The following is a 9916-nucleotide window of genomic DNA, read 5'->3' on the forward strand; positions in this document are numbered from 1 at the left end:
CGAGACCATCCTGGCTAACACGGTGAAACCCCGTCTCTACTAAAAATGCAAAAAATTAGCTGGGAGTGGCAGCGGGCACCTGTAGTCCCAGCTACTCCGGAGGCTGAGGCAGGAGAATGGCGTGAACCTGGGAGGCGGAGCTTGCAGTGAGCCGAGATCGCACCACTGCACTCCAGCCTGGGTGACAGAATGAGACTCTGTCTCAAAAAATAAATAAATAAAAATTTTTTAAAAATTGCAAAATGTGTCTCCAGTATTCTTAACAGGATATCATTAACCAATCCCCATAGTGGGTTGGACATCGAGGTTGTTTCCAACTGTTTGCTTTTATAATTATTCATTATAATGCTAAAAAATTGGAAACAACCTAAATGTCCAATAATACAGGCTTTAATTCTCTATAAAGTGAATATCAAATAGCCATAGAAAAAACGTTAAAGACCCAGAAGTGTTGCTAACTGAGCAAAAATATGCCATTTCAGGTCGGATGCAGTGGCTCACACCTGTAATCCCAGCACTTGGAGGCTGAGGAGGGCAGATCATTGAGTCCAAGAGTTTGAGACCAGCCTGGCCAACACAGCAAAACCACATTGTAAGGTACATGGATGTGCTTTGGTCAAGGAATAGGCCAAGGCGGATAGCCAGGCCTGCATGACGCGAATTTGGCGTGCAAGCACACAGCTTCACTTGTAATATAACCTGTTTGTGTAAGTTCATACTTGGCTTTATGCCACTGTGGTCTGTAAAAGGTATAACTGCCCTGTTGATGCTGTGCATAAGAGACATGGCTCTTGGGGGCTTGGCTCAGCTCAGCTCAACATGGCTTGATATGACGAGCGCACTGGCACCCAGAGAAAGAGACAGCCAAAAGCCGTCCATCTGGCAGACAGATGGGAGGGAGCCAGGACACAGCTGGGCTTGCTCATGCCCAGACAGAGAAGGAGTTAAGCTGCTGACCCTGAAGGCGAGGGAGAGCCGGCTATGCAGCTGTGTGTGGGGGCAGCTGGCTCAAGCAGCAGAGACAGGGTGAACAGTTTAAGAATAAGCTGCTAATAAGAGAGCTAGTGTAAGGAAGCTGTTAATGAGAGCTGCCCCTGAATAAAACTATCTTTCACCTGCCTACAGCCCTCCGAAGGGTTTTTTCTGCTCACCCACCAACTCCCCTCAGACTTCAGCATGGGCTGGACCTGGACCCTGGAATCTGACACACATCTCTACTAAAAATACGCATGAACCCAGGAGGCAGAGGTTGCAGTGAGCCAAGATCACGCCATTGCACTCCAGCCTGTGCAACAGAGCATGACCCTATCTCAAAAACAAAAAAAGTGAAAGACCATTTGTCCAGTATAAACTCTTTCAAAATATATACTCTAGCACAGAAAAGTCTAGAAATGTCATCAATGGTAATTTCAGGAAAGAATTCTAAAGTGATTTTTTCGGTTATCTGCATTTTTTTTCTTTTATTTTTTTGAGATAGGGTCTTGCTCTGTCACCCAGGCTGGAGTGCAGTGATGTGCAGCCTCGACCTCCCAGGCTTAAGCAATCCTCCCACCTCCGTCTCCTGAGTAGCTGGCACTACAGGCACATGCCACCACCCCTGGCTAATTTTTGTATTCTTGTATTTTTTGCAAAGATGGGGTTTTGCCATGTTGCCCAAGCTGGTCTCAAGCAATCTGCCCACCTCGGCCTCCCAGAGTGCTGGGATTACAAGTGTGAGCCATGTGTGCCAGGCCAACGTTTTCTTTTCTATAATGGCCATGACCATGGGTTTCATGTACCAACATTTTTCTAACAATAATATTTACAAAGCATACTATGAAAATGTTCAGAGAAAGATAATACAAAATTGTAAAATCATATATAATTAGGTTTTGCTTGTTTTAAGGCAAGAAAGAAAGTAGATTGTCCAGGAAGTTACTTCCACTTTGTGTTTTTCTGCTGAACTCATTAGGAACTCTAAAAAGTTCCAGGAGTAGAATCACAGGGTCAAAGTATCCTGGCTTTAACTTCTGATTCAGAGAATCCTGACAACTTACATTATCACCAGCAAGGTCTTTGACTACACAAGGAACTCTCACCTTAAAGCGTTTCTCATCTGACATCAGCTGCTCAGCTTTCCGCTGATGTGTTGACTCCAGAAGGCTTCTTGAGTTCTGTGTGTTCAGCTGGCCTCCAGTGGCCCCATTATTATTTTCTGCCAGGTAAAGTTCAGTCACCTGTACACAGATCTCATCACTCATGATATGCTGCAGCTGGAATCAAACAAAGGCAAGCTGTTAGTGAACACGGAAAACATTTCTTCGTTACACAGTCAATGTTCCTTTAACTGATCCAGTCACTCAACTCAAGAGAGGTTTTGGGTTTTTTTGGCTGGCAATTTTAGAAAATTCATCACACAAACCACTGTATCATTTTCTTGGAGAATAATCAAGCCAAGATTTTGTACCATATCAGTGATTCATTGTAAAACTTTCATATCTATTTAAAATAAAAACCATAGATAACTCAGCTTAATGTACGGTTTATTTAAAATTCTAAGGATCTTTAAATAATTTTCCATGGGTTATATATTTATTGCATTTTAAAATCATTTACAATTTGCTTTCACACATATTCTCCTTCATTTGATCCTCATAACTGCCCTGGGAAGCAGATTGGAGACAGAATAGGGGCCTGTTAGGAGACAGATTTACACAATGCATAAGAAAGCTCACTATGAGCTGGGTGAGGAGGGGACACTTGGAGAATCATGAATGCAATATCTATGTCTATATTCCCAGCCCAACTACAAAGCCTGAAACTTGGTAGGTATTTAAGAAATAGCTGCTGAATTATTGCCTACGGGCACTCAGCTGAAGAAGCAGGGTTGGGACTAACAGTCAAGCTTCCTGACTCCTAGCCCAATACTTTTCCAAACACACCACCTATCTTTCTATATCTGATAGAAAGTATAGTGCTTAAGTTGTACATAATGTTAACTCATTTTCAATATAGGCCAATCATGATTGACTATCAGTAGTTTTTGCAACAATCTAAGAAACTAATGACTAGAAAGTTGAACCTTTCAGAGTTCCCATTCTCATGTCATATGCTATTTCTATTTTGAAATAAAAATACTTTCAAATGAAACTTTGTCCATCAAAATGACAGAGAAGTGAAAAATAGATATAAGAAGAAAGTAAAACATTAATTTCAATATCAATTTGTCTATTTTACTTTAAAATTATTATAACCACCAAGCCATTCTATTTTTAGGAAGTTACATTCTCTTTGAAGTGTTAGGAACTATGATAACTATTTATTCTTAACTTTAAGTCCTAAATGACCAGTATATGTATTAGTAGATAACAGGACAAGAGCAAGGTCAGAAGGGTGACTGAGTGTGGCAGAAAGGGCAGTAACTCCAGCAACTGCAGATGGATAATGACAATGAATCCAGATAATGGATCTGATGCAATCATTCAAATAATGCTTATGAGTACTTGATAACATAGGGAAAAGCTTCAGATACAGTGTTGTAGAGACAAAAAGGGCAAGGTGGAAAAAAATATGGAAAGCATGACTTCAATCATGCATACAGATGCTTCCACTTTACACTTTTTTTGTTTTGTTTTGAGACAGAGTCTCGCTTCATCACTCAGGCTGGAGTGCAGTGGCATCATGATCTTGGCTCACGGTAGCCTTGACTTCCTGGGCTCAAGCAAGTCTCCCACCTCAGACTCCTAAGTAGCTGGGACTACAGGCATGTGTCACCACACCCAGCTAAGTTTTTGTATTTTTAGTAGAGATTGGGTTTTGCCATGTTGCTCAGTCTGGTCTCAAACTCCTGAGCTCAAGTAATTCGCCTTCCTTGGCCTCCTAAAGTGCTGGGATTACAGGCGTGAGCCACCGCCTCTACTTTATACTTTCTTGTTGAAATAGACTCTATTACTGATTCCCCACCCATGCCCTCTTTTTGGATATCCAGCCCCTCCTTGAGTCTCTGGAAAGGGCAGGACTACACATCCAGGGACAACTATGGAACTCCCACCCTCACTGCTAGGCAGATCAGATTCTCTATCCTCTCATTGGATAGAGAGTGCTCGATAGATTTTTTTGCAGATGAGCATCTGTATGGAAAGGTCCAGTAACCCTGGGACCAGGGGTACTGCCAGGGTAAGCCAAAGTCTCAGAGGCTGGAGGAGCCTGGTGTACATGCTGAATGTCCATCTGCAGAGCAAAGCACAAGCATGGAGCAGAAGTCCAGAGAAAGGCATGCAGGAGAGAAAAATAATCTCCCAGCCCAGTCCTTCCATGGTGTGGTCATATGTTGAGTTCTGTACTTTGATGTCTGTGAGATTGCCTATTGTATTCTTAATACAAATCCCTCTTAAGCCAGCCAGAATAGGCTAAGATAAATGTAATGACTTGACTTGGCTGGAGTGCAGTGGCATGATCACGGCTCACTGCAGCCTAAACTTCCTGGGCTCAGGTGATCCTCCCACTTTAGACTCCTGAGTAGCTGGGACTAGAGTCATGAGCCACCACACCCAGCTAATTTTTTGTATTTTTGTCATAAAAATATTATACTTTTCAGAAGAAATCATATATAATACACTGAAAATCAGTGATTGATTTTCTTCTTTTTTTCTGTGAATGTGTAGATGTTTGAGTCTCTTGTATTTTTTCTTTTACACAGGATATGGACTGTTTGAAAACTATTTCATTATCTTCATCATCACCATTTGTTTCAGACACTTCAGATTTTCCTCTCTCCAAAAATGTTGACGTACAAACTGCTGTGGGGCCCTGGGTATCCACAGTCTTCTCAGGAGAGTCAGGAGTGCCTAAAACCTTTTCTTTTTCTTCTTACATAAAACCTGGCCTTTTGTAGATATCTGATTATTCATTTTTGAAATACTTTCCATTTTCTGTAAAATCAAAGAAGGAAAATCATAATCAATTCCTTTTTAAACTAATTTCTTCCAAATTAATCTTTCTTTCTTTTTAAATCGCCCCTCCATCTGCAGCTTTTGTGTAAGTGCTGATTCTGATTATACGTTTCACTGATGGATATGATGGCTGCTTAAATGGAATATCCCAGTCTTTAAAGAGTTCTTTCTGACTTTTTCAGATGGCATGAAATGACACTCCGAGAGTCTTTCACCAAACAGGTAGTTGTTCATCGTTTTAGCAAGTATCTTGGCAATATCCTCAGACTCACACTCCACACTTGCATAGCCTTTGCTATTTCCAGTCCTTTTTATTCTGGATAGTCTGAACCTTGTAACAGTGCCACACTGGGAGAAACAGGAAAGGATCAGAGTTTCGTTCAGTAGGTTAGAAAGGTGGCGCACATGCACGACTCCAGGCGAAAGGTGTTCTTGTTTTTTTCCCCAGATTATGCACTTGCGAACCTGTGCCAGAACTCGAGTGATCTGCCTGCCCTGGACTCCCAAAGTGCTGGAATTATAGGCGTGATCCACCACACCCAGCCTTGACTTTGAAATGTATGTTGTACATCCAGTCAGCAGTAAACTCTGAGGGAACACCAAAGATGAGGAGAATGAGAGAAGAGATACCTCCAGTTCAAGGAATTAAGAAGAGATGCTTTAAAAAAGTTTTTAAAGGGTTTTAAAAAGTCACTGTGGCTCATGCCTGTAGTCACAGCATTTTGGGAGGCCAAAGTGGGTGAACTGCTTGAGACTAAAAGTTTGAGACCACCCAGGGCAACATGGCAAAACCCCATCTGTACAAAAAAAATACAATAAATTAGCTGGGCACAGTGGTGCCTGTGGTCCCAGCTACTCGCGAGGCTGAGGTGGGAAATTGAGGCTGCAGTGAACTGAGATCCACCACTCCACTCCAGCCTGGGAGACAGAGTGAGACCTTGTCTTAAAAAAAAATAAAAATCACTGTTTTAGGGTTTTCTGGATGAAATCTCTGTTTCCATTTTTTAAAAAAAAGGTGGAGACAGTATGCATTACTGATTTAAAATCATAATCAGATGCTTAGAGTAAATAATTGTATCTATTATTTCAAAAACCAACCTCAGGATTATTAAAAGTTAGTTTTATTAGATTTTTTTTTTAAGATGTGCTGATTCACTCAGGTCTGTCACTTTTCTTCTAAAAGCAGCAAATGCATTTAACATTTTACTGAGATCCTCAACAGCTGCCATTTGCTTTGTATAGCAAATTGTTTGCAAAGCAACTTTTTTCCATTTTTGATATTTTCATGAAAATTATGTTCTTCAGTTTTAAAGCCCCATCCCTCTCCCAAAGAAAGATTAATAACTACCAAGTAATTATTATTTAGGAAAATAACAACAACAACAACAAGAACAAAAAACTCCATCTTTTAAACACTTCTGGAACATGGGTAAGGGTCCAAAGTCAAGACCTTCTGGGCCCAATGGAGGTGCTAGGCTGCCTCAGGACACCATCAGCACTTCCCCATCCACAACATCCTCAACAGGTGGGAGCCATGCACGGACCCTGGGGGGCTTCCTCTTCTACAAGCTCCCCTCTCTATTTCCTCTCCACCCTTGCTCTTGGGCCTCCCCTCTGAATCTGCATAACAAAGGCAGCAGGGTCTTTAATACTGTTCTGCTTTGTCAATGGAGACAGGATACTCTAGAAAACTGAGAGATTCCCTGGTCCAGTCTGGGGGAGGAAAAAATATGCAGTGTAGCATAGATGGTTTTACTTGTCCACTCAGACACACGCTCCTACTTATTAGATGGATGTATCAGATGCTTCAAAAGTCCTAACGTGTAGTAGCACAAAGGTTGCTTGTAAAAAAGATGTTGCAAAATGATAAAAATTTCTGCAGCAGTTCAGGCTCCTGATGACAAAGCTCTGAAAGAGATCAAATGAAATAATGAAATCCACAGGCAGATAGCCCGGGCGGCGCCTTGAGCCTAGCTAAAAGTTGACCCTAAAGGCAGACAGCCCGGGCGGCGCCTTGAGCCTAGTTAACAAGTTGACCCCAGACCCAACCGATAATGTTATCTATAGATTTCAGATGTTGTATAGACAAGCATTGTGAAAGTCCCTGTCTTGTTCTTTTTCTGTTCTAAATTACTAGTGCTTGCCATATATCTCTCAAACTTCCTGAGCCCAGTATAAACATATCCCTCCATATATCTCTCAACTTACTGGGCTCATCCCACTACATGTCTCCCCACCATATATCTCTCAATTCAAAGACTACCATATATCTCAACTTTAGAAAGACACCACCTGGAAAGTCCCCGATAAGAGCACAGTCGTTTGTGAGAGCGCGGGAACCAATAAAAAAACTGCTAAATGTATAGACTTAAAATGTTAACCAATTGTAATGCTGTAACCTAGAGAATTCCCTCGTTCCTCTGCAACTTTACAAGTCCTGTTTACATTAGGCTATAAAAGGCAAGCGCACGCATTGTTCAGGGCCCTCTTGTATGTTGTAAAACGGAGGGACCAAGTTCGAACTTGCATTAAAGATCCTTGCCGCTTGGCTTTGACTCTGGTCTCTGGTGGTCTTTTTCGGGGAATAAAAGGTCTGGGCATAACAGCTCATTCTGATAAGTAGTTATTTTGACATGCACAGCAGCTGTGCCTATAAGTCCTGTGTTCAGAGGGTTTCATTTAGACTGCAGGAAGTTGGAATCCAAGTTTTTTTTTTTTTTTTTTTTTTTTTGAGACAGAGTCTCGCTCTGTCGCCCGGGCTGGAGTGCAGTGGCCAGATCTCAGCTCACTGCAAGCTCCGCCTCCCAGGTTTACGCCATTCTCCTGCCTCAGCCTCCCGAGTAGCTGGGACTACAGGCACCAGCCACCTCGCCCGGCTAGCTTTTTTTGTATTTTTTTTAGTAGAGACGGGGTTTCACCGTGTTAGCCAGGATGGTCTCAAACTCCTGACCTCGTGATCCGCCCGTCTCGGCCTCCCAAAGTGCTGGGATTACAGGCTTGAGCCACCGCGCCCGGCGGAATCCAAGTTTGAAAGGCTCTCTGCTGACAAAATTGCTATATCCATCAATGGATTTCTACTCTGTAATGAAAGGAACAAACTATCAAAACATGTTATATTAAGGGAGGAGACCACCTCTCATATTGTCTTACATCCAATTTCTGCTTCCAAAGAAAGAAGAAGTAAAAGCTAAAAGGCAGAAATGAACTCCACAGGCAGATAGCCTGCGCACACCCTGGGCCTGGTACTTAAAAATCAACCCCTCACCTAACTGCTTGTGTTATCTATAGATTCCAGACATTGTATGGAAAAGCCTTGTGAAAATCCCTGTCCTGTTCTGTTTCATTCCAATTGCCGATGCATGCAGCCCCAGTCACGTACCCCTGCTTGATCAATCGATGACCAACCCTCCCACACAGACCCCCTTAGAGTTGTAAGCCCTTAAAAGGGACAATAATTGCTCACTCAAGGAACTTGGCTTTTGAGATGCAAGTCTGCTGGAGCTCCTAGCTGAATAAAGCTCTTTCCTTCTTTAATGCAGTGTCTACGGGTTGTCTGCAGCTCATCCTGCTACATTTCTTGGTTCCCTGACCAGGAAGTGAGGTGATTGGCAGATGGTCGAGGCAGCCTCTTAGGTCACTTAGGCCTGCCCTGTGGAGCATCCCTGCATGGGACTCTGACCAGCTCTTTGGATCCAAAGAGCGCTGCCAGGTAGGCAATTGCCTCAGAGGGATGCCTCACCAGAGCAGCTTGTGGCCAGCCCCTGTGGAGGATCAATGCAGTGGCTGAACACTGGGAAGGAACCAGCACTTGGAGTCCAGACACCTGAAACTTGGTAAAACTGGTCTCTGGAACTTGCCCACTCCTTTTGAGTGGAAGCATGGCCTGATCACCCACAGCATGCCTATACCGGCACTTTGGTTTTTGTTTTTGACTTGACTTGGATTGCTTGATACTTTGGTTTTGGTTTTGACCTAGCTTGGATTTGTTGATACTCTGATTTTGGTTTTGAGTCTGGTTTGGTATAAATTGTAAAAGTGTGTGTATGCCCTTTTTACCCATTCTTTGTTTTGTGGTGTGCCGGTGGTGTGAGTGTGGTGTTTTGTTTCAAGGAAACATGGGTCAGGCACGAAGTAAGCCCACCCCACTAGGAACTATGTTGAAAAATTCCAAGAAAGGATTTAGGGGAGATTACGGTGTTACTATGACACCAGGAAAATTTAGAACTTTGTGAGAAATAGACTGGCCAGTATTAGACATGGGTTGGCCATCAGAAGGAAGCCTGGACAGGTCCCTTGTTTCAAAGGTATAGCACAAGGTAACCTGTAAGCCAGGGAGCCAGACCAGTTCCCATACATAGACACTTGGGCCCCCACAGTGATTGAGAGATCAGCAGCATAAGTGGCTGGTAGAGGCAAGGAAAGACCAGCAGAGAGAGAGAGAGGAAAGAGATAGACAGGAAAAGAGGCAAAGACAGAGAGGAAGAGACAGAGAAACAAAGAGAGAGTCAAGGAGAGGGAGAGAGAGAGAGAAAGAGAGAGAGACAGAGAGTGAGAGGAAGAGACAGAGGCAAAAGGAAAGTCAGAGAGGCAGAAAGTTAAAGGGAGTAAGAGAGAGAAAGAAAGAGATATACAAGTAGTTAAGAAAAAAAAGCATACCCTATTCCTTTAAAAGACAAGGTAAAATTAAAACCTATAATTGATAATTAAAGGTATTCTCCGTAACCCTATAACACTCCAATACCACTTTGTTGTCAGTGTAAATGAGGGCATACCCTGAAAGCACTGAGGCCACTGATAACCCGTAGCCTTCCTATCAAAAAATCCTTAACCCAGTAACCCACGGATGGCCCAAATGCATTCGATGTGTAGCAGCAACTGCTTTGCTAACAGAAGAAAGTAGAACAATAAGTTTTAAAGGAAACCTCATTGTGAGCACACCTCACCAGTTCGGAAGTATCCTAAGTTAAAAAAAAAAAAAAAAAAAA

General features: G+C 42.7%; 1 pseudogene; it reads right to left on the bottom strand.

Moving 5' to 3' along the window:
- Positions 1-1880: 1880 nt before the first annotated feature.
- The window catches only part of LOC108541266 (MKI67 FHA domain-interacting nucleolar phosphoprotein-like), a 16163-nt pseudogene continuing 8127 nt past the window's right edge, over positions 1881-9916 (bottom strand).

Source organism: Rhinopithecus bieti, unplaced genomic scaffold, assembly GCF_001698545.2.
Source record: "Rhinopithecus bieti isolate Rb0 unplaced genomic scaffold, ASM169854v2 scaffold_20815, whole genome shotgun sequence".
NCBI lineage: Eukaryota > Metazoa > Chordata > Mammalia > Primates > Cercopithecidae > Rhinopithecus > Rhinopithecus bieti.